General features: G+C 40.8%; 1 protein-coding gene across 1 annotated transcript in view; it reads right to left on the bottom strand.

Moving 5' to 3' along the window:
* Positions 1-13,670, bottom strand: part of SIPA1L1 (signal induced proliferation associated 1 like 1) — a 365,338-nt gene extending 351,668 nt beyond the window's left edge. The window contains 2 exon segments of the mRNA XM_043515810.1: positions 12,568-12,631; positions 13,587-13,670. The gene's annotated coding sequence lies outside the window, so the exon portion shown is untranslated.
* Positions 13,671-20,662: the final 6,992 nt, after the last annotated feature.

Raw genomic sequence — 20,662 nt, 5'->3', positions numbered from 1 at the left:
TTCTTGAGCAAATGCTTTAGTTTCTTTTGGTAACTCTCAGTGGGATCAGAGGGTAATGGCTTGTAGAAAGTGGTGTTGGAGAGCTGCCTAGTAGCCTCTTGTTCATACTCCGACCTATTCATGATGACGATAGCACCTCCTTAGTCAGCCTTTTAGATTATGATGTCAGAGTTGTTTCTGAGGCTGTGGATGGCATTGTGTTCTGCATGGTTGAGGTTATGGGGCAAGCGATGCTGCTTTTCCACAATTTCAAATGAATGGACACAAATCAGACGTCAAGAATTATAACATTCAAAAACCAGTTGGAGAACACTTCAATCTCTCTGGTCACTCGATTACAGACCTAAGAGTGGCTATCCTTCAACAAAAAAGCTTCAAAAACAGACTCAAACGAGAGACTGCTGAATTGGAATTAATTTGCAAACTGGATACAATTACCTTAGGATTGAATAGAAACTGGGAGTGGATGAGTCATTACACAAAGTAAAACTATTTCCCCATGTTATTTTCCCCCCCCCCTCACCCTACCCCCCACTGTTCCTCAGATATTCTTGTTAACTGCTGGAAATAGCCTACCTTGCTTGTCACCATGAAAGGTTTTCCTCCTTTCCCCACCCTGCTGCTGGTGATGGCTTATCTTAAGTGATCACTGTCCTTACAGTGTATATGATAAACCCATTGTTTCATGTTCTCTGTGCGTGTATATCAATCTCCCCTCTGTTTTTTCCACCAAATGCATCCGATGAAGTGAGCTGTAACTCATGAAAGCTTATGCTCAAATAAATTTGTTAGTCTCTAAGGTGCCACAAGTACTCCTTTTCTTTTTGCGAATACAGACTAACACGGCTGCTACTCTGAAACCTGTCATTAGGGCTGTAGTGTAAACATGATCGTAAGAGGCCAAAAGATTTTCCAAAACATCAAGAGCTTTTTTCACCTACACCTGAGCACTAAGGTGACAGCAAAGAAGGTACCTGTTGCTATTCCTTATTTTTTTAAATAGAAATATTTGCATTGAAAATCAAGCGATGCAAATATAATACACAGTAACTTATTATTGACACAAGTAAGGATATCAGTTTTCTTTTTAAAAAGCATGTATTCAAAAAGTATTTTTTACTTGGCATCATCTCTAAGCCCCTAAAATGGAAAGGTTTTTTTACCTGATTTATCAGCTACAGTTGAATAGTTTAGATGCATAAACCAACCACAACTTAAACAGGGGTACTCAATCATATTGTGCATATAATTACTTGATTTTTTAAAAATGTTAGCTCTCAATGGTGCTTAATTACTTTAGTTGCAAGCATATGCATGTAACACCCACATACTGTAGCAGAGCCAAGAACTTTTGTTGCCACCTGTAAAATGTTACTGAAATAGCACAGCACTGCATCAGAAACTCTACTCTTGCTCCATATAGAGAAGGTAAATGGAGTATAGAAGGTCACACAAAAACAAATATACCTTCTTCATTATCCATTATGACAACTTTATATCTGGTACCTCAAGATGAATATCCAATTCCCAGATCTATTTAAAATAACTGTAAATGAGAAACCATTAAACAGCATTAGAGTCCTTAAACCAATATCTACACTAGCACTTTTTGCAGAAATGAACTGCACCAGTGGTGACAGCAATAGCTCTAGTATAAGAAAGCACATGTGTTTTAACCATTGCATCATTTAATCATAATAGGAAAAGGCCTATGTGAAGCTGTGGGTGTAAAGATTCTACTATATACCCAAGGCCTAGCAATCAGCTAGGGCTGGAGCTGTCTTCAAGAATCTGAAGAGAAGCAACAGCCAAAACTCCAAACTGATTGTGTTCTTTGCAGCATTCGCTTGGTTCCCCCCCCCCCACCTCTGTTTCTTCTGGTTGGTTTTCCTTATCCCTCCTCTCACTCTCCAAGAGGGAGCCACAGAGAAACCAGGGGGAAAGCACCTCTTTAAGCCCCATCCCTTCTTCCTTTACACCCTCTCTCTGGATGATCTGATCAGCTCACACAGTTTCAACTAGCATATTTACACAAATGACTCAAAAATCTCCTACTACTGGAATACATCAAAACCCACATTACCCTCCAACAAGAGCCACATATCAGTTTCTCCACTCTCTTATGCTGGATGTTCTGCTGTCAACTTTAACTTAACATGGCCAAAGCTAAACTCCTGATCTTTCCACCAAAACTCTCTTCACTCTCCACTTTATCATTGTTAACACAATAATCTTCCCAATCTCTCAAGCCTGTAACTTTGTGATCACATTTGTCTCTTCCATTTCAGTTGCCCCACACATTCAGGCTGTGTTCAAATCTTACCTCTCCTTGTTCCAAAACATTTCTAACATCCTTCCTATCTTTTCTTTTTCTAGATCATTAGTGCTCAAACTTTTACTGTCACACCCCCCACTTACCAGTAACAGAATCTGTCCATGCTCTCCTATCCCCAAATTACTGCACAGTTGCCTCAGCAGAGGAGATTGGGCTGAAGACAGAGCTTGGGACTGAATTGGGAAAGGAGGAGAAGTTGGGGTTAGAGGCAGAACTGGACTGGGAACAGGGAGGGAATGAGGCAGAGCTGGGCTGGAGATGGAGCAGAGGGCAGCATGGAGCTGTGGCTGGGACCAGAACTGGACAGAGAGCGGAGTGTAGCTACGGCTGGAGCCAGAGCTGGGGTGGGAGTGAGGTGGAGCGGAGCTGCGGCTGGGACTGGGGCCAAAGCAGAGCTACAGCCCCATGGGGGCTAGCCTGTGCCCTGCAGGCCCCTTCCCAAACTTTCCCCTACATCCCCCTGGGGGGGGGGTATGCCCCACAGTTCAGAGACCACAGACCAAATTCTCATCTCCTGTTTTCATTACCACACCCAGTTTCCTTAACACCCATATTTCCACTCTCCAATCCATTCAAAACACAGCTGCTAAACATAATTTCCTTGATTTCTCACACTCTCCCTGGATACCCCTCTTTCACCACATCAACTGCAAGCTTCTTCTCTTCTTCAAAGCCCTCTATAACTGTTTTCCTCCCGAATTCTCTGCTTGTTTCTTAAAGCATCGTGCATACCCCAATTTGCCCAAGATGCTGGTCTCGTCTGATCATCTGTCAGCTTCCCACACAAACATCTCCTTTCACAGTGCCCCTTACGTCTTCTCCCTGAACTTGTTTGTAAAGCCACTGTCTTCTCGATCTTTAAATCTCCTAGCCTTCTGCTTTGACAGCCATGAGAAATCAACCATTAATAAAGGCTAAGCTAAAAAGTAATTGGGAATACTTGACACTTACAACATATACAAATTTGCAATTTTAAAAATCAAACAACCAAAATCTCTTCCCCTTCCAATCCTGCACAGGGTTATTTGTCTTCTTCGGTTGTACACTTATTGATGATGGGACTTGTGTGATCAGTCTTGCTTGTGCACTACAGAAATTCTTTTATTATAAATAATAAAAAAGTCAACTAACAAGACCGAAGTCTAACTTTCATATTGTTTTTTTTTTTCCATTTTGCACAGATGATGGTCTGAAGTAAGTATTTGTTTTTCCAGTTTTCAGAAAACTGTATACTGTATCAGCTGCTGAGCAAGCTGAAGAGCACGTCCACAATGTATGCTCTCTTGTCCTTGACAGGAATAAACCTGTTGGCAGTTTGAGATAAATATCTCCCTGTAAGTAATGAGATGCTGAAATTAAACACATTAAAAGAAAGGAATAAAATGGTAGTTGTCCAACTACAGAAAATTGCAAAATGTCCTTTCAGCTGCTTCTAGTGTGAAAGCATTCACTTGTAAATATTGGGGTTTGACCAAACTGGCAGTCAACATATAATGGCTTTTTTGACTAGTTGTATTTTACCAAAGCAGTACTCTAAACTAGAACGGATTGAATCTTGTCATATAAGAGTTACCTGTTCATTGCTATTCACTTGTTTTAGTAGTCATTCTAAGCATCACTCAGTTTAAAAATCTTGACTGCAACATTTATGTGAATGATTAAATCCATAATATCCATTTTATTGTCACAAACAGATAATTCCTTTAGCATTCTGGGGGTGGGAAGAAAAGTTGGTCTCTCTTTTTATTTAGACTAATATACTGATGGTTCTTTAAAATTCTCTTTTCACATCTGAAACTAAACACTTGTACCACAGTGCTCATATTAAAGGATGTCATGACAGTGTTATTAAACGATAAACAAACCTAAGTAGGTTTAAAGATTAAGGATTTGACTACAGGAATGGGTTATTCTGCAATAAATTAAGATGTGAATTTAAAGCAGAATAGCAATTCTACAATATCTTCCTGTGTGGACACACTGGCTATGGCTACACTAGAGAGCTCTCCCATCGACTTAATTAATTGACCCCTAACGAGCAGCAGCAGCTATGTCGGAGAAGTTCTCCCGCCAAGATAGCACTGTCCATACCGGCATTTAGGTCCCTGTAATTTATGTCTCTCAGGGAGGTGGCTTATTCACACCCTGAGCAACATAAGTTATATTGACATAAGTATAAACGTACCCTCTTTTTCAGGAATCAGAGGCCATTTTCCAGGTTAGCTTAATCTGCTTCCAAACTGAATTAAACTAAACTGGAAAAAGGCACTCTTAATCCTGAATAAGTGCATCCACGCGGGAAATTATTCCCCAACAACTATTGCAGTCAATTCCCCCATGTAGTCAAGCCTTTAATAAAGCCAAAAAAAAAACACAAGTGTCTTCATCTTAGGAAAAAACATACAATTCCATTTGCCTTTAGTACATATTTCATAATTTCCTCTAATTAACAGAGGTGTTGGTATGTTAAAGATCTCCTTTACTCTTTCTGTATCATACTGCAGTAACAATATAATGCTGACTTTTTGAGATCACAGTAACTTCCATGAAAGCAAAGGTATGTGAAATACAGGCTGACGACTTCACTGCAGGGGAGCCAGCAGAAAGCCTAGTGGGACAGTTAGGAAGACAGCCTTTATTCAAACATGACCTTTTTCAATAACTGGAGAGGGAAAATGCAAAGACGAGAACTGGGCAAGTAAATTGCTTTTTGTATAAATATTTGTTTTCTTTCTCCATCTTCACAAGTTTGCTTTAGCTTGAAAATTGTTCTCCAGATTTCATTCTTTGCTCAGGCTGCTGAAAACCATGAACAGTAATATAACCATCTATTTCAGAGGTTCTTAAACTTCATTGTACCACGACCCCCTTCTGACAACAAAAATTACTATTCGACCCTGGGAGGGGGGGACCGAAGCCTGAGCCTGCCCAAACCCCACCGCCCCAGGTGGGGGGGAGCCAAAGCCCAAGCCCCACTGCCCTGGGCAGGGAGGCAGGGGGAAAGCAGTCAAAACCCAAGGGCTTCAGCCCCAGGCAGGGGACCTGTAACCTGAGCCCTGCTGCCCAGAGCTGAAGCCCTCTGGCTCAGGACTTTGGCTTCAGACCCAGCCCCAGGTGCCAGCAAATCTAATGCCAACCCTGGCGACTCCATTAAAATGGGGTTAGGACCCCAAAGTCTGAGAACTCCTGGTCTACTTTTTAAGTCACAAAATATGTACAACAAAAGGTTTAGCCAACTTGAGAATTGAAACTACAACAATATTGCCAATGTAATGTAGTATGTAAAAGATACACTAATTTATGAACTCAAGAAGCTTTGAGGTTTTTTGTTTCATTTTTTAAGGGATGAGAGTATTAAACATATAAAACTTGTAGAATTATTCAGTCCTTCAGCATAGCCTAGAAGTTTAAAATCCAATTTAGTCTTTCAAAATTATACATTTAATACTAGAAGCCTGGATTGTATTCAGCAGAAACCTGGCAGGCCCACTAACATTTACTCTGCAAAGTGCAGTATCCACTTATATGAGACATGCACAAATATCTCTTTTGCCACCGTCCAATTAAACAGTTCCAGGCAAATGTAAGTTGATTAAAAGGACTAAGGAGAAGGGGAAATATAGACTCCAAATAGCGTTGCTCCTTAACTAAGTAGTTCATTCTTACAATCTAAAGAATTCAGACTGCCAATTCAGTAAAGAAGTGTTGTCCTGAACAATAACTAAAAGATATACTTACCGGTGATCAAATTAAAATAGTTTTCCTGTGAAGTGACAACCTTAGTTATTATATGAATTTGTAAAAAAAAAAAAAAAAATAAATATCTATTTGCACTGAGACAATAGCTCTCAAAAAAGTCTTTACTGGTTTGAATTTACTTTTCCACATTCTCAGGGGCATATAAATTATTATTTGTTGTCCACTAATTTCTAAGCTACCTTTTTCTACTGGTACACTCGGTCTCACATTTGTAACACGAAAGCAAGTGAAGTTTGCTTTATTCTGCAAGCACCAGTTCTTCAGAAGTTTGAATAGTGCACTAAAGTGAACCCTCAAAGACAGACATTAAAAAGATGTTTTATTATTGGCCTCTTACAGAAAAATGTGTAGTTCCTAGGTGTCAGTGGATGAAAGAAAAGAAATCAGGTTTTCTGCCACAGAGGTCTGCAACCTCACAGCCAAAATTAAAGCATGTGCATAACCATCGGTGACACTGCTGATATCCCAAGGAAAGAAAAAAAAACCCAAAATGGACTAAACATGAAAAGACTACAAAGCATTTTAGCTGAGCCACAAAAAGTTTTCTACCAAGATGCTTTGGATTTTTTAAAAGACAGCTAAGAAATTCCTACAATTACCGCTTCATAATTTAGTGCTTATTTTTTCCATCATTTATCTGAACCAGACCAATTGGAAAAAGTTGGAAGTTGAAAAACAAATTCTTTTTGAAATACTTGCTACAAAAGGTGTAAGATTTGCACTGCATACTTCAGATGACTATGTGAAATACAAGGAGAGAGATTATTTTACATTAACCATGGAAGTAACAACTGCAATTTGTTATTTTAAGACTTTAGAAACAAAACAGGTCAAATTCAACAACAATAAATATATTTTAATTTCAAAAACACAAAAACAAAGTTTTTCAGTATTATGTCAAAAATAGGTAGTTACTGGACAGAAGAGTGACGTATTTTTTGTACATGTGTTTGTCAAGCAACATGTCACTTCTTGCAACTATTAGCTGTACTTGGCTATGCCACAAAATAGGCAACAGATGTGAAGCGAGATATTTGCTTACTTTCCTGGCTGAAGGAAAGATACTATTAAAACTGATACTGTGATACCAACAGGCAGCAACTAAGTTTCAGTGTAAAAGAACTCTTCTTAAACAGATTCAAAAGACAGCTTTTCCTTATAGATGCCCTCAATTTCTACTCTAGTTAGTACTTCATACCAAGACAAAAGAAACCAATAAGAAGAATAAACTGGTTTAAAAGCAAATGTGTTGTGTGACAGTAATATTTACATCAGTTATCAATATTTAAAAGCCAACAGATGGGACTTTCCCCATGATCTATTTGATTTGAAAATTTTACATCTTCAAACCACTCAAATAGTCCTTAACATCTGTGAGGTAAATGTTATCCCATTTTACAGATGGGAAAACTAAAACAGGGAGAATAAATCTGTGCCCAAAGCCACTGAAGGAGACCATCTCAGAGCTGGGATTACAACTTGGAATTCCCATCTCACAGTCCTATGCACTTATAAGGAGGTCACCCCCATCTCTCAATAACACTTAGCACATGATATTTTGAAAGTACACACACACTATGTATCTCAACAAAAAAATAATCCAGATAATTTATACACAAACAAGTTGTCTTACAGAACCTTGTATTTTCCAGGACTATGATAAATCTGACAGTAATGAACAACCGCATAAAACTCTATGGTTGACACTTATCATTCTAGCATTTGAACCAGGCATTTAAGTTTCAAAAGTACTATGAATAGAAGCAGAGAGGATAAATTTTGATCTAACCAAATAGAAATCTACAGGGGTTTTTCCATATTTTTATATTTATATATATATATATTTTCAGATCTCTTTGAAATAACACTAAAAAGGATCCTCCATTAGTGATTATGAAACTCACCAGCTGCAGATTTTTTTAAATTAATTAATTTGCTCTATTCAAACGAAGTTCTCTTTAAGGAACATTCCCACAAAGAAAACAAAAATCTTCAGAACAACTAAGCTAATGTTACACTAAGCACAACAGGCTCATGGTAGATCCCAATCCAGAGTTTGAAAATCCCACTTGTCTACTTGCATTAGTAAACAGGAAGATGAATAAAAAGAGCCAAACTCGTTAACTTCTGTAGAATTTAAGCTTCCATGTTAAAAAGCATCTAGCCCTTATGTTAATGTAGATACCCTTCCAAACGTAAGCCAATACAGGATTCTCTTCCTGAGACAAAGGACTCCAGTGTCTCTGCAGCTACTCATAGGTCTCCCAACTCAGTGGTTCCCAACCAGGGGTCCGGGACCACCTAGGGGGCCGCAAGCAGCTTTCAGGGGGGCTGCCAAGCAAAGCAGAGCCAGCATTAGACTCTCTGGGGCGCAGGGTAGAAAGCCGAAGTCTCAGTGCCTGGAGCTGAAGCCGAAGTCTGAGCAATGTAGCTTCGGCAGAGCCCTGTAGCATAGGGTCCCAGGCAATTGCCCTGCTAGCTACTCCTTAATGCCAGCCCTGGCTTTTATATGCAGAAAACCAGTTATTGTGGCACAGGTGGGCCATGGAGTTTTTATAGCATCTTGATAAAGCATCTCAGAAAGAAAAAGGCTGAGAACCACTGTCCCAACTGACACCAAAGTGACTGCTATCTAGAACCCATGGGTAGAACAAACGGCTATGAATCATGTTAGTTTTACAAAGCAACTGCTTAGAAAAAGCTAGAACCAGTCTGAGGCACTAAAATATTGCTACTCAAACTCACTGATAGTTATAGTCCCATCATCATTTTTGGCAGCACACTCAAGGTATAATATTTAGGTATCCATCTAGCATGTGTAAGGTAAAGTGTACAAGCTCTGTCCCAAACAGTTTGGGGTTTTTATTTTAATTAAAAACAAGAATCACCACACTTTTTCATATCCCATAAGATACCACTTTAAACATATTCAGCTTAATGTCCATCATTAAAAATTTAAAGTGAATTCACTGATCTATTAAGATTAACATACTGAAAATTTCCCATTTAGAAAGATCTATTTGAAGTCAAGCACTGAGTCGTATCTCCCTGGAAACGTAAACCATGGAACAATCTAACATGGTATTTTTTCCTACTAACAAAAAGGATATTTAACATATAATTAGTTTTAAATGCAGAATGTTGCATTGCTAAAGGAACAACAGATTGGGGTTTGTACCCCCTTTAACAAAGAATCTTTAGGCAAAGTATCTTAAAACCTGGAAAAGAATATGGGCACTTTTCTGGATGGCAACTAACTTGAAATCAATGGAAGTCCATTTTCATACTAGGTACTATATAGAAACAACAAACAATCTTTCTTCAGGAAGAGGAATTCCAGAACAGTAAAGCCTCCAGCCTGCCTTCTGATAGACAGTGCACAGCACTGGAAAAAGTTCAGCTACTGCACATGTGAACAAAAGAAGAATAACCTGAACACTGATTTCAAAGTAAATAAAGCAAGGACATAAAGATATTATGGAATCATCATATAAATGTTTAAAAAGTTAATCATGTTAACATGTAGACAGTAGCTGCTGAGAAAAAATGCAAAAATTTTAAAAGTCTGGGAGATGCTGCAACAGCCAAAGAAACACCGAAATAAAATAGTGTTTCCAAGAAACCAACATGCAGGTTCAATCAGAATAATTTTTAAAGCACTGGAAATATCAACATTAGAAAGCCAACCAATCTGAGAGATCAAAATTTTGATGAGGGCAGTGATGCAACTGTTTCCACACCACAGTGGGATACCCTGGACTTCCAATCAGTAGTGCAAAGAACTGAATAGTTAGCAGCAAACCCCTTATTGAAGGGATTAAACTATTGATATGGAGAAAGCTGTGCTTTTTTCTTCTATACGATCAATACACTATAGTACAGTACAGAGAGCTGAATACAAAAGAGTAAAGTGGGCCTCAACTCTTTCACATACTAGAGTAACATGTTTGTTTTCTCAGTGGCTTGTCCTTTTTTCACCTGGCTTTCCTCTGTTTGCAAGAATCCTGAACCAAATACTCTTGCTAAGGAGAACAAAAACAGAATTAAATAACTGTTTTAGTAAGATAAAAATATATGTTCAGTAAATAGTAAAGTCTACAATTTTGCAACTAAAAGTGTGTCAGATATATAGTTGAAAAATATTAATATGACTGAGGAGAGAAGTTACATTAGAATGCAAACAGAGTTCTTGAGATACCATAGGCGAGAGAGTTCACAGGCAAGGAAAAACCTCTTAATCATTTTGAAGGCATGGGGAACAGAGGTAAGATTTTTGGACACATTATCAAGATAGACTTTAAAAAAGAGCTACAAAAATGTAGAAAGTAATAAAGAGATTTGCTAGACCAAGGGAGATAAACAGAAAAAAAAGAGCTAAAAAAAGAAAATCATAAACAAAGAAGTGATGATCACACGTTAAGACAGAAATAGTAAAGACCAATGAAGAATACAGCAGTGCACAAATCCCAGTTAAAATTTCATTCCCATTCTCTATTTCAGTTATTTCCCTGTTAGACTTCTTTATTCTGATGCTCACATCTACACCTGCTAGTAGTCACAAACTTCCACCTTTGTGCAGATTCCTACGTTCAAATCACAGCCAGTGACCCCATTTTGCTGGTCACCTTACAATATAAAAGATTCACTTAACCGTAACTGTTAACCACGTATTTCCATCTGAACTAGTAATATTAACAACTAAACAGAAATTAACAGCAGTAGCACCTACTCAATGCATTGCTGAGCAACGTACTTAGTGCATTTTCCTTAATCAACTGACCATGTGTAAGCCAGTTGTTATGAAGGTTGAATTCATTATTCAAATAATGTCTATCATGTAATTCAGACAATTCTACTTCCTGAAATCTATGAAAGCTCCCATTAAAAAAAAAATTAAAGAAAATGCAATGTGCTTTTTTGTATTACCAGCAAAAAATCTCAAATTCCCACATTGTGTTTCTGACTTAATGACTAGTATGATATCTGATGGCCTAAGGCATGAAAGCCTTGACAGTGAAATACAATTTTTAAACCATTTCTCTGAGACTTCTAACGCAAACTTTTGCCTCATTATTTCCACTTTTCTGATCCTCCCCAAAAGGACGGGGGGGAAGGAGCTAGTTTGGCTTGATTGCACCTTCTAAATAGAAAATAATGACTAATCTTTCCATCAAACAAGACGACAATCATATGCTATTCAATCAACACTTATGCTGACTACAAGCAAATGTTAAGGGAAAAAAATCCTATTTCCTCCTTAGAAAATTGCTTTATGATTTAACCTTAAGAAAGTTAACACTTCACTCCCAGGTAGCAGTCACAATGGTCAAGGGTCTGAGTCAGAGTTTCATCATGAAAGGATTGCTTTCTAGAGGAAACACCAATCTAAATTCACCCAGATAGAGCTGGAATCCAATGAAATCTGACACCTTCACCTCCCAAAAACAAATTTACATTGTATTATCAGCTAAGGACACAACTCACAGATACACTTAGGCCAGCATGCATTAAGGGATTAATTAAAAACAGCATTACTAAAATATTCAGTGTAGATATATTTTAAAGAAATCTTGTGAGCAGTACTACTCACAGAAATGCACACACATTTTAGAAAAAAAAAAAAGTCTTCTCCATGTAAAAAGTCACACACACACACACACACAGTAGTCAAGGTTACACAAGGAGATTTTCCTTTAAGTTGAGCAATTCCCATTTTGTACTGCTGCTTTATCAGAAATGAATAGATGCATTCCTCATTAAAATGAACACGATCAATCTTATGATTGGTCAGTGTATGTATATATTTTATTCATGAGAAGATATACAGTGAGAAATTCAATGTCACTAGTTTTGAAAATATAAAATGGAAAAGGGTGAAGAATGAGGTTGAAGTCTGCCCCCTCCTCTTTTGTCTCTTTACCTGGTCTTCCTCAAACACAAACCCAGCAACTACCTTATTCCATGAGATCCAGTTTAAGGCATCCCCTGTATTTCACTTCTCCAGACTTCAAGGAAAGAAATTAACCACCTTCAAACATTTCATTCCTCCACTCGCTTACCAAGAATATAAACATTTAGATTATCGGCACTGCCTTCAAATGAGCTAATCATCATTATTGTGGTGTCAAAACCGACTCAAAACAACTACAAAGCAAAAGCTAGCTTTTAACAAAATGAATAAAAAGTAAAGCTACTTGTATACTTATAGCACCAAATAATTAACTCACTTCTTATAGGAGAAACAGCCTAAAATCAGATTATATCCCGCCCCAGGGATGTCTCTCTGATATCAGTAAGACACCTGAAGAGAAATGTAAAATTTAAGAAATTTTTTTTGTTTGTATTTAATCTGTTTTACTGCTTTCATTAAATAGTACATGCAGTACTAGAAGTAATGGGTATATTGCTTAAATCATCATTTCCTATTGTCATTTCAGAACAACCTGTGCCTTGGTTCACTTAAAAGAGCTTACCCCCTTTTCCTTTCTTCCCCTCCTTGGGACCGTTTAGAGCCGTTCCCACTCAACGTTCCCCTTCCTAAAGAGAAAACACACATATACACAAAAGCCGTCACTACTGCACCTCCTCCTTCCACCACCACCACCACCTCTCCTCAGTTTTGTTCATAGAGGAAAAATACCATCCAGACTGGGGGGGCGGATAAGTCCATGCCACTTTTTGCTGAAAAAGGAGGTATCCAAGAAGCAGCAGAAGGAGGTGGGGGTAGAAAAGCCAAGTTATTATTGCTGCTTCTCCTTCTCTCGTTTAAGTTGGGGGCAGGGTGAGTGAGTGTGAGGAATCCTTACGTCCAACCCCCTCTTTTTCCTCCTCCTCCTCCTGTCTCATCGGAAATCAGCTCCAGTCAGAGCCCCTGGCCCCAGGACTTTTTCCCAGATCGTCTCGGGGCTGTTAAAGCCGGGGAGAGGGGCAGAGAAAGAGCGATCCTCTCCTCGCATAGAATCAGTCCATCAGCGCTCCACGACCTGCCCCACAACAATCTGGGGAGAGAGCAAAAGACAGCGAGAGGGGGTAGAAAGACCTGCTCTTCGCGGGGTCAGTGCCACGCAAGGCTCGAGGACTCCCCACGTACACAGAGCAGTTTTGGGGGTCAGGGTCTAACTGACCCAGGGAGGGGGGAGGAGACAAAGGGATTAAATTAAGAGGCTTGGAGGGGGTCTCTCCTCATGAGTGGCCAGTTCTCTCCAGGACCCTCCCCACCCCCAAACTCTGGAGACTGCGGAGGAGGCGGCTTTCGATAGGGAAGGGGGCCGGCCGGTCCGGTCCGGTCCGGTCTGGTCTGTCTGCTCACGATCAGCTCCATTCACTCTCCCCCAGGCGCGGGCTGGCGGGTCGGGAAGGGGAACAGGGTGCCTCTCTCCAGCTCAGGACGAGCTCCACGCAGGGCCCCCCTAAGCTAGGGGCTGAGGGACGAGGAGCGGGTCCTGCCCCCGCAGGCTCCACGCTACCTGCCCAGCTTGCGCACTGAACTCACCCAACAAAGTTGCTGCGACTGCGGCAGGAGCCTCCGCGCTGCGCTCCCTCCCCAGCTCCCGGGATGAGCTCACCCCGGCGCCTGCTCCGCCTGCTGCCAGAGGAGCTCTCGCGAGAGGGGGGGAGGGGAGCAGCCTTCCGGCAGTTACTATAACAACGGCCAAGCGCTGGGCCTAGCGGGGAGGTCGCAGCCTGCGCAGGGGGCGTCTCTGTAGCTCCGGGGCTCGCCCGACCATCCCGGGAGCGCGCGGGGACCCTTTGTCCCCCACTTCGGCGCGAAAAGTCCGCGCAGCGGGCGCCCGAGCTGGGACGAGGTCGCACCGCGACCCCAGCCGTCGGGTCCCGGGCTCCAGCCAGCCGAGTTGGCCACGGAGAGGCCTTGAGAGTCCGGATTTCGGGGAGGAGCGGACAGGTGGCAGGGCAGGAGAGTTACACCAGGTAGTCAACAGCAGTGTGAGTTAGGGACACGCACAGGGCCCTTCGGTGGCTGGCCCGGGTTTTCACCGCTGCTGGTTCAGTCTGAATGTATGCTTCGTTTAAAAAGAAAAAAACCCATAGGCTTTGCATCCTTGAGTAATAGGGATACTACCGTTGAAATGCATTCTCTCCCCCCCGCCAGCCCCATGCATCCCCAACCGCAAGGCAACTCCACTACAGTCACCCACTTCAACAGATAGTAGAGAGCTACCACACCTAGATTAGATTGATATCATCGCACCTCTCCTCGCTCTGGCAAGACTCAAACCCTCTCTCACACACACACGTGGTGCGCTTTTCATGTTGGTGGGCAAACACCTGTGGTATTTTCAATAGTTTTGATTTAAGTTATTGCTTAAACTGCGGAATTGGGAACACTGCTGCATCTTTAGCTGGGTGCAAACTTTTAACATTAGATATCCAGTGGTAACCCTACTGGGTAAGGTTGGTGGGAGGTCTATGCCCATCCAGGCCTCTTGAGACATCCAAGTAGCTCTATGTGCAGTGCTGGAGAGAAGCTGGTAGTTGAGGTACATGTAGATATCAATGACATAGGTAAAGGTAGGAGAGATGTCCTAGAGGCAAAATTTAGGCTGCTAAGTGAGAAGTTAAAGTCCAGGACCTCCATGGTAGTATTCTCTAAAATGCTTCCAGTTCTACATGCACAGACAGGCAGACCTGCAGGTTTTCAATGCATGGATGAGATAATAGAGTAAGGACGAGGGATTTAGGTTTATTAGGAACTGAGGAATCTTTTGGGAAAGGAAAAATGGGTTACACTTAAACCAAAATGGAACCAGTTTGCTGATATGTAAAATTAAAAAGTTCATTGAGAAGTTTTTAAACTAAGGGCTTGGGAAAGTTGACAGGAACAGAGGAGCACAGAGTTTGGACAGATACATCCCTTATCCTACTGAAGAGGAAAGAATAGAAGTTCATAAAATGCAGGTAGGAACTGAAGAGAAACAAGCAAATGAAAGAGAGTCCCATTCAATTACATCACATGAAGGCAGACAATTAAATACTGACAAATTTTATAAGTGCATGTATAAAATGCAAGAAGTTTAAATACTAAGATGGATGAACTTGCGTGCCTGGTATTAAATGAGAACATTGATATAATAGACATCACAGAAACTTGGTGGAATGATGATAATCAATGGGACACAATAATACCAGAGTTGGTCATGCTGGTGGAGGAGTGTATTATATATAAAATAAATCATAATCTATTATAGTGAAAATCTTAAATGAATCAATTTGTACCATAGAATCTCTGTGAATAGAAATTCCATACTTGAATAATAAGAGTATAGCAGTAGGAATATATTACCGATCACCTGACCAGATTGGTGAGTGTGAAATGCACAGCGAGATTAGAGCAGCTACAAGAACTGAAAACTCAACAATAAACTACTATCCCTACATTGATACAGGCTGGGATGCAGAGATAAAATTTCTAGACACTATTAATGAGTACTTCCTGGAGCAGCCAGTCCTGGAACCCACAAGTGGAGAGACAATTCTTGATTTAGTCCTAAATGGCACACAGGATCTGGTCCATGTGGTGAATATAGCTGAACCACTCTGTAATAGCAATCATAATGTAATTAAGTTTAACATCGTGGTAGGGCTGGGAATACTAAAGAAAGCCACCATAGCAGCATTTGAACTCTAAAAAGGGGGAACTACACAAAAATGAAGCTATTTAAATGGAAATTAAAAGGAACAGTCACAAGAGTGAAATGGCTGCAAGCTGCATGGAAACTTTTAAAAAACACTATAATAGAGCTTCAAACTATATGTATACCCCAAATAAAAACCACCACCATCGCTAAACAACACAGTAAAAGAGGCAGTTAGAGACAAAAGGCATCCTTTAAAAATTGGAATTCAAATCCTCCTGAAGAAAATAGAAAGGGGTATGAACTCTGGGAAGTCCAGTGTAAAGGTATAATTAGGCAAGCCAAAAAAGAATTTGAAGAGCAACTAGCAAGAATCTCAAAAACTAATAATTTCTTTTTTAATACATTAGCAGCAGAAAGTCTGCCTAACAATCAGCAGGGCCAATGGGTGATTGAGGTGCTAAACAAGCACTCAAGGAAGACAAGGCTGTTGCAGAGAAGATAAATGAATTCTTTGTATCAGTCTACACTGCAGAGGATCTTAGAGAGATTCTCACACCACAGCCTTTCTTTTATGGTGACAACTCTGAAAAATTGTCCCAGACTGATGTATCAGTAGAGGGGGTTTTAAAACAAATAGATAATTTGAACAGTGATAAGTTACCAGGACCGGATGGTACTTATCCAAGAGTTCCAAAGGAACTTAAATATGAAATTGCAGAACTGTTAACTTTGGTATGTAACCTATTGCCTAAATCACCCTCTATAGTAAATCAATGGCAGATAAATTCTTCTGATTTTTACAAAAGTCTACAGAGGCAATCCTGGTAATTACAGGCTGATAAGCCTAACTTCACTACCAAGCAAATTGATTGAAACTATAGTAAAGAACATAATTATCAGGCTCATAGATGATAACAATATGTTGGGGAAGTATCAACATAGTTTTTGTAATCATGCCTCACCAATCTATTAGAATTCTCTGAGGGTGTGTAACAGGCGCTTGCTACTCACTGCTTGGCAGCGCCTCCTCGGTAGTTCATCTGGGGATTTAGCTTGCCACTGTCTGTTCCCCGTCCAGCAGTCACTCAGCCCATTGCCTCAGTCACTCACTCTGCAGTCCCTTTCTCACTAGTCAGGAGCTTCTGCACCTCTCCTTTGTGGCTTAGTCCTCCAGCCAAGTCACAATTGCGTTCCCCTTCTGGGGTCGCTCCAAGGTCTCACTCCACACAGACTCAGGCAGACTCTAAATCCACTCTGCTGACTGTGCTGCTCTCACAATGGCTTGTAGGGGAACTCTGGCCTGCCCTCTACTCTGGGTTCCAGTCCAGGAACCCTCAAACCAGCAGTTCACATCTATAGTCCCTCAGGCTTTACTGCTTCTTCCCTGGACTGTTTCCTGCATTCCAATTAAAGGCTTCTACTCTCCCCCCTTGTATCAGGGAGTGTGACTGCAGGCTTCCTCACTGCAGCTCTCTTCCTATCATCAACTCCTAGGCTTTACAGAATCCTCGTCTGCTCATAGGTAGCGGGTATCACAGGCTAGATTCATAGATTCTAAGGTCAGAAGGGACCATTCTGATCATCTAGTCCGACCTCCTGCACAGCGCAGGCCACAGAATCTCACCCACCCACTCCTATGAAAAACCTCGCTTATGTCTGAGCTATTGAAGTCCTTAAATCATGGTTTAAAGACTTCAAGGAGCAGAGAAGCCTCCCTCAAGTCAACCATGCCCCATGCTACAGAGGAAGGCGAAAAACCTCCAGGGCCTCTCCAATCTGCCCTGGAGGAAAATTCCTTCCCGACCCCAAATATGGCAATCAGCTAAACCCTGAGCATATGGGCAAGATTCACCAGCCAGATACTACAGAAAATTCTTTCCTGGGTAACTCAGATCCCATCCATCTAATATCCCATCTCAGGGGATTAGTCCTGTTTACCCTGAATATTTAAAGATCAATTACTTACCAAAATCCCATTATCCCATCATACCATCTCCTCCATAAACTTATCGAGTAGAATCTTAAAACCAGATAGATCTTTTGCCCCCACTGCTTCCCTTGGAAGGCTATTCCAAAACTTCACTCCTCTGATGGTTAGAAACCTTCGTCTAATTTCAAGTCTAAACTTCCTGGTGGCCAGTTTATACCCATTTGTTCTTGTGTCCACATTGGTGCTGAGCTTAAATAATTCCTCTCCCTCTCCTGTATTTATCCCTCTGATATATTTATAGAGAGCAATCATATCTCCCCTCAACCTTCTTTTAGTTAGGCTAAACAAGCCAAGCTCCTTAAGTCTCCTTTCATAAGACAAGTTTCCATTCCTCGGATCATCCTAGTAGCCCTTCTCTGTACCTGCTCCAGTTTGAATTCATCCTTTTTGAACATGGGAGACCAGAACTGCACACAGTATTCTAGGTGAGGTCTCACCAGTGCCTTGTATAATGGTACTAAAACCTCCTTATCCCTACTGGAAATGCCTCTCCTGATGCATCCCAAAACCACATTAGCTTTTTTCACAGCCATATCACATTGGCAGCTCATAGTCATCCTATGATCAACCAATACTCCAAGGTCCTTCTCCTCTTCCGTTACTTCTAATTGATGCGTCCCCAACTTATAACTAAAATTCTTGTTATTAATCCCTAAATGTATAACCTTACACTTCTCACTATTCAATTTCATCCCATTACTATGGCTCCAGTTTACAAGGTCATCCAGATCCTCCTGTATAATATCCCGATCCTTCTCCGAATTGGCAATACCTCCCAGCTTTGTATCATCTGCAAACTTTATTAGCACACTCCCACTTTTTGTGCCAAGGTCAGTAATAAAAAGATTAAATAAGATTGGTCCCAAAACCGATCCCTGAGGAACTCCACTGGTAACCTCCCTCCAACCTGACAGTTCGTCTTTCAGTAGGACCCGTTGCAGTCTCCCCTTTAACCAATTCCTTATCCACCTTTTGATGTTCATATTGATCCCCATCTTCTCCAATTTAACTAATAATTCCCCATGTGGCACGGTATCAAATGCCTTACTGAAATCTAGGTAAATTGGATCCACTGCATTTCCTTTATCTAAAAAATCTGTTACTTTTTCAAAAAAGGAGATTAGGTTGGTTTGGCACGATCTACCTTTTGTAAAACCATGTTGTATTTTGTCCCATTTACCATTGACTTCAATGTCCTTAACTAATTTCTCCTTCAAAATTTTTTCCAGGAACTTGCATACTAAGGTCCTGCCTCTTGCTGAGCCTCCCCAAACAGCCCTGCATGGCCCAGCTGTTTCCTGCTGGTACTCTTCCCCTGTGGCTGGGCTGGGGCTAGTGGGGGTCGGCCTGCAGCCCAGGACTCCAGGCAGCTGGGGTCTATGCTCGCGCCTGCCCTCTGGGGTTGGAGGGCTGTGCCACCCGCCTGGTGCTCCAAGAGTGGAGGGCGTTGGGAGCCGCAGCACCCGCCAAGTGCTCCTGGGCTGGAGGCAACGTGGTTAAACAACAAAATAAAAGAAGCAGTGAGAGGCAAAAAGGCATCCTTTAAAAAGTGGAAGAAAAATCCTAATGAGGAAAATAGAAAAGAGCAAATGAAGTGTAAAAATATAATTAGGAAGACCAAAAAAGAATTTGAAGAACAGCTAGCCAAAGATTCCAAAAGTAATAGCAAAAAAAATTTAAAATACATCAGAAGCAGAAAGCCTGCTCAACAACCATTGGGGCCACTGGACGTTCGAGATGCTAAAGGAGCACTCAAAGGTGATAGGCCATTGCAGAGAAACTAAATGAATTCTTTGCATCGGTCTTCACTGTTGAGGCTGTGAGGGAGATTCCCAAACCTGAGCCATTCTAATGCTAAGGTTAACTTAACATCACATGTTGGAGATTATGCCTGTGTCCAGGAGTAGTAGACCCTACTTGTGTAAGTCCTACAAAGGTCAGAACTTGACTGAATAAACTTATCTTCTAGAAAGCAGGCCTCATACTCACGGGTGTAACATTAGAGCTAATGGGGAACTGTATGCCTCAGTAGAGCCCTGTGAAATTTAAAAAAAAAAAAAGTTATAATTTTATTTTGGGAGAAGTTAATTTTGTTTAATGTTAGCCAAGCAGAGACAGGGTAGGGTATTGCAATGCCATTCATATTTGGCCCAGCTGCTCCCCCTGGCTCAAATCATGATGATGGAGGAGTGTCTGGACCAAACCTGAGTGATGGTACAAAAAACTGTAGCACACACAACTGTAGAGAGAACCACATGTCTTGACTCTGTACTTGTACGGATACCAATGAGCATACTTTCCATTTTAAGACTAACATTGTTTGCAGTGTTGTTGTAGCAGTGTTGGTTCCAGAATATTAGAGAGACAAGGTGAGCAAGGTAATATCTACTTATGCTAAACAATCTGTTCCACCTTGTATTTAGCTGTGACACTCTGAGTTCCTTTCCCAGACAAGAGAAAGAGCTCTCTGTAGCTCGAAAGCTTGTTTCTTTCACCAACTGAAGTTGGTCCAATAAAAGATATTACCCCTCCCCCTTGTCATTTTAAGTCTAATGCAAATCTTATTTAGTAAATGAAATTCTTGGATCAGGAACACTTTGGATAATAAAAGCCAAAATGATAATTCTGATTTATGCAAAAGTAACTGCAATCAAATGTAATTTGAAGGTATTTTTAAGAAAGATGTTAGTGTTTTTATTTTAAATCAACACTTAGCAATACAGGAATTGCCATACCAGATCAGACCAGTGGTCCACCTACTTGAGTCCAACAGCAGCCAATACTACAGGCTCCAGAAGAAGATGCAAGAAAAACTGAAAAGAATTATGGAATCTCCTACCCATAGAGGAAGTTTTTTAATTTGCAAATGAAGAGGGACAATCTCTGTCACTGAAAGTAGTAAATACCATAATATTTAAAAAATAACACATAAACCACTTTTAATCCTGAAGGATTCCAAAGTATTTTACATAGTATATACTG

The sequence above is a fragment of the Dermochelys coriacea genome, chromosome 6 (genome assembly GCF_009764565.3).
Source record: "Dermochelys coriacea isolate rDerCor1 chromosome 6, rDerCor1.pri.v4, whole genome shotgun sequence".
NCBI lineage: Eukaryota > Metazoa > Chordata > Testudines > Dermochelyidae > Dermochelys > Dermochelys coriacea.
Note: the sequence above shows the minus strand (reverse complement) of the source record. Positions and strands in the feature narration are given on the sequence as shown.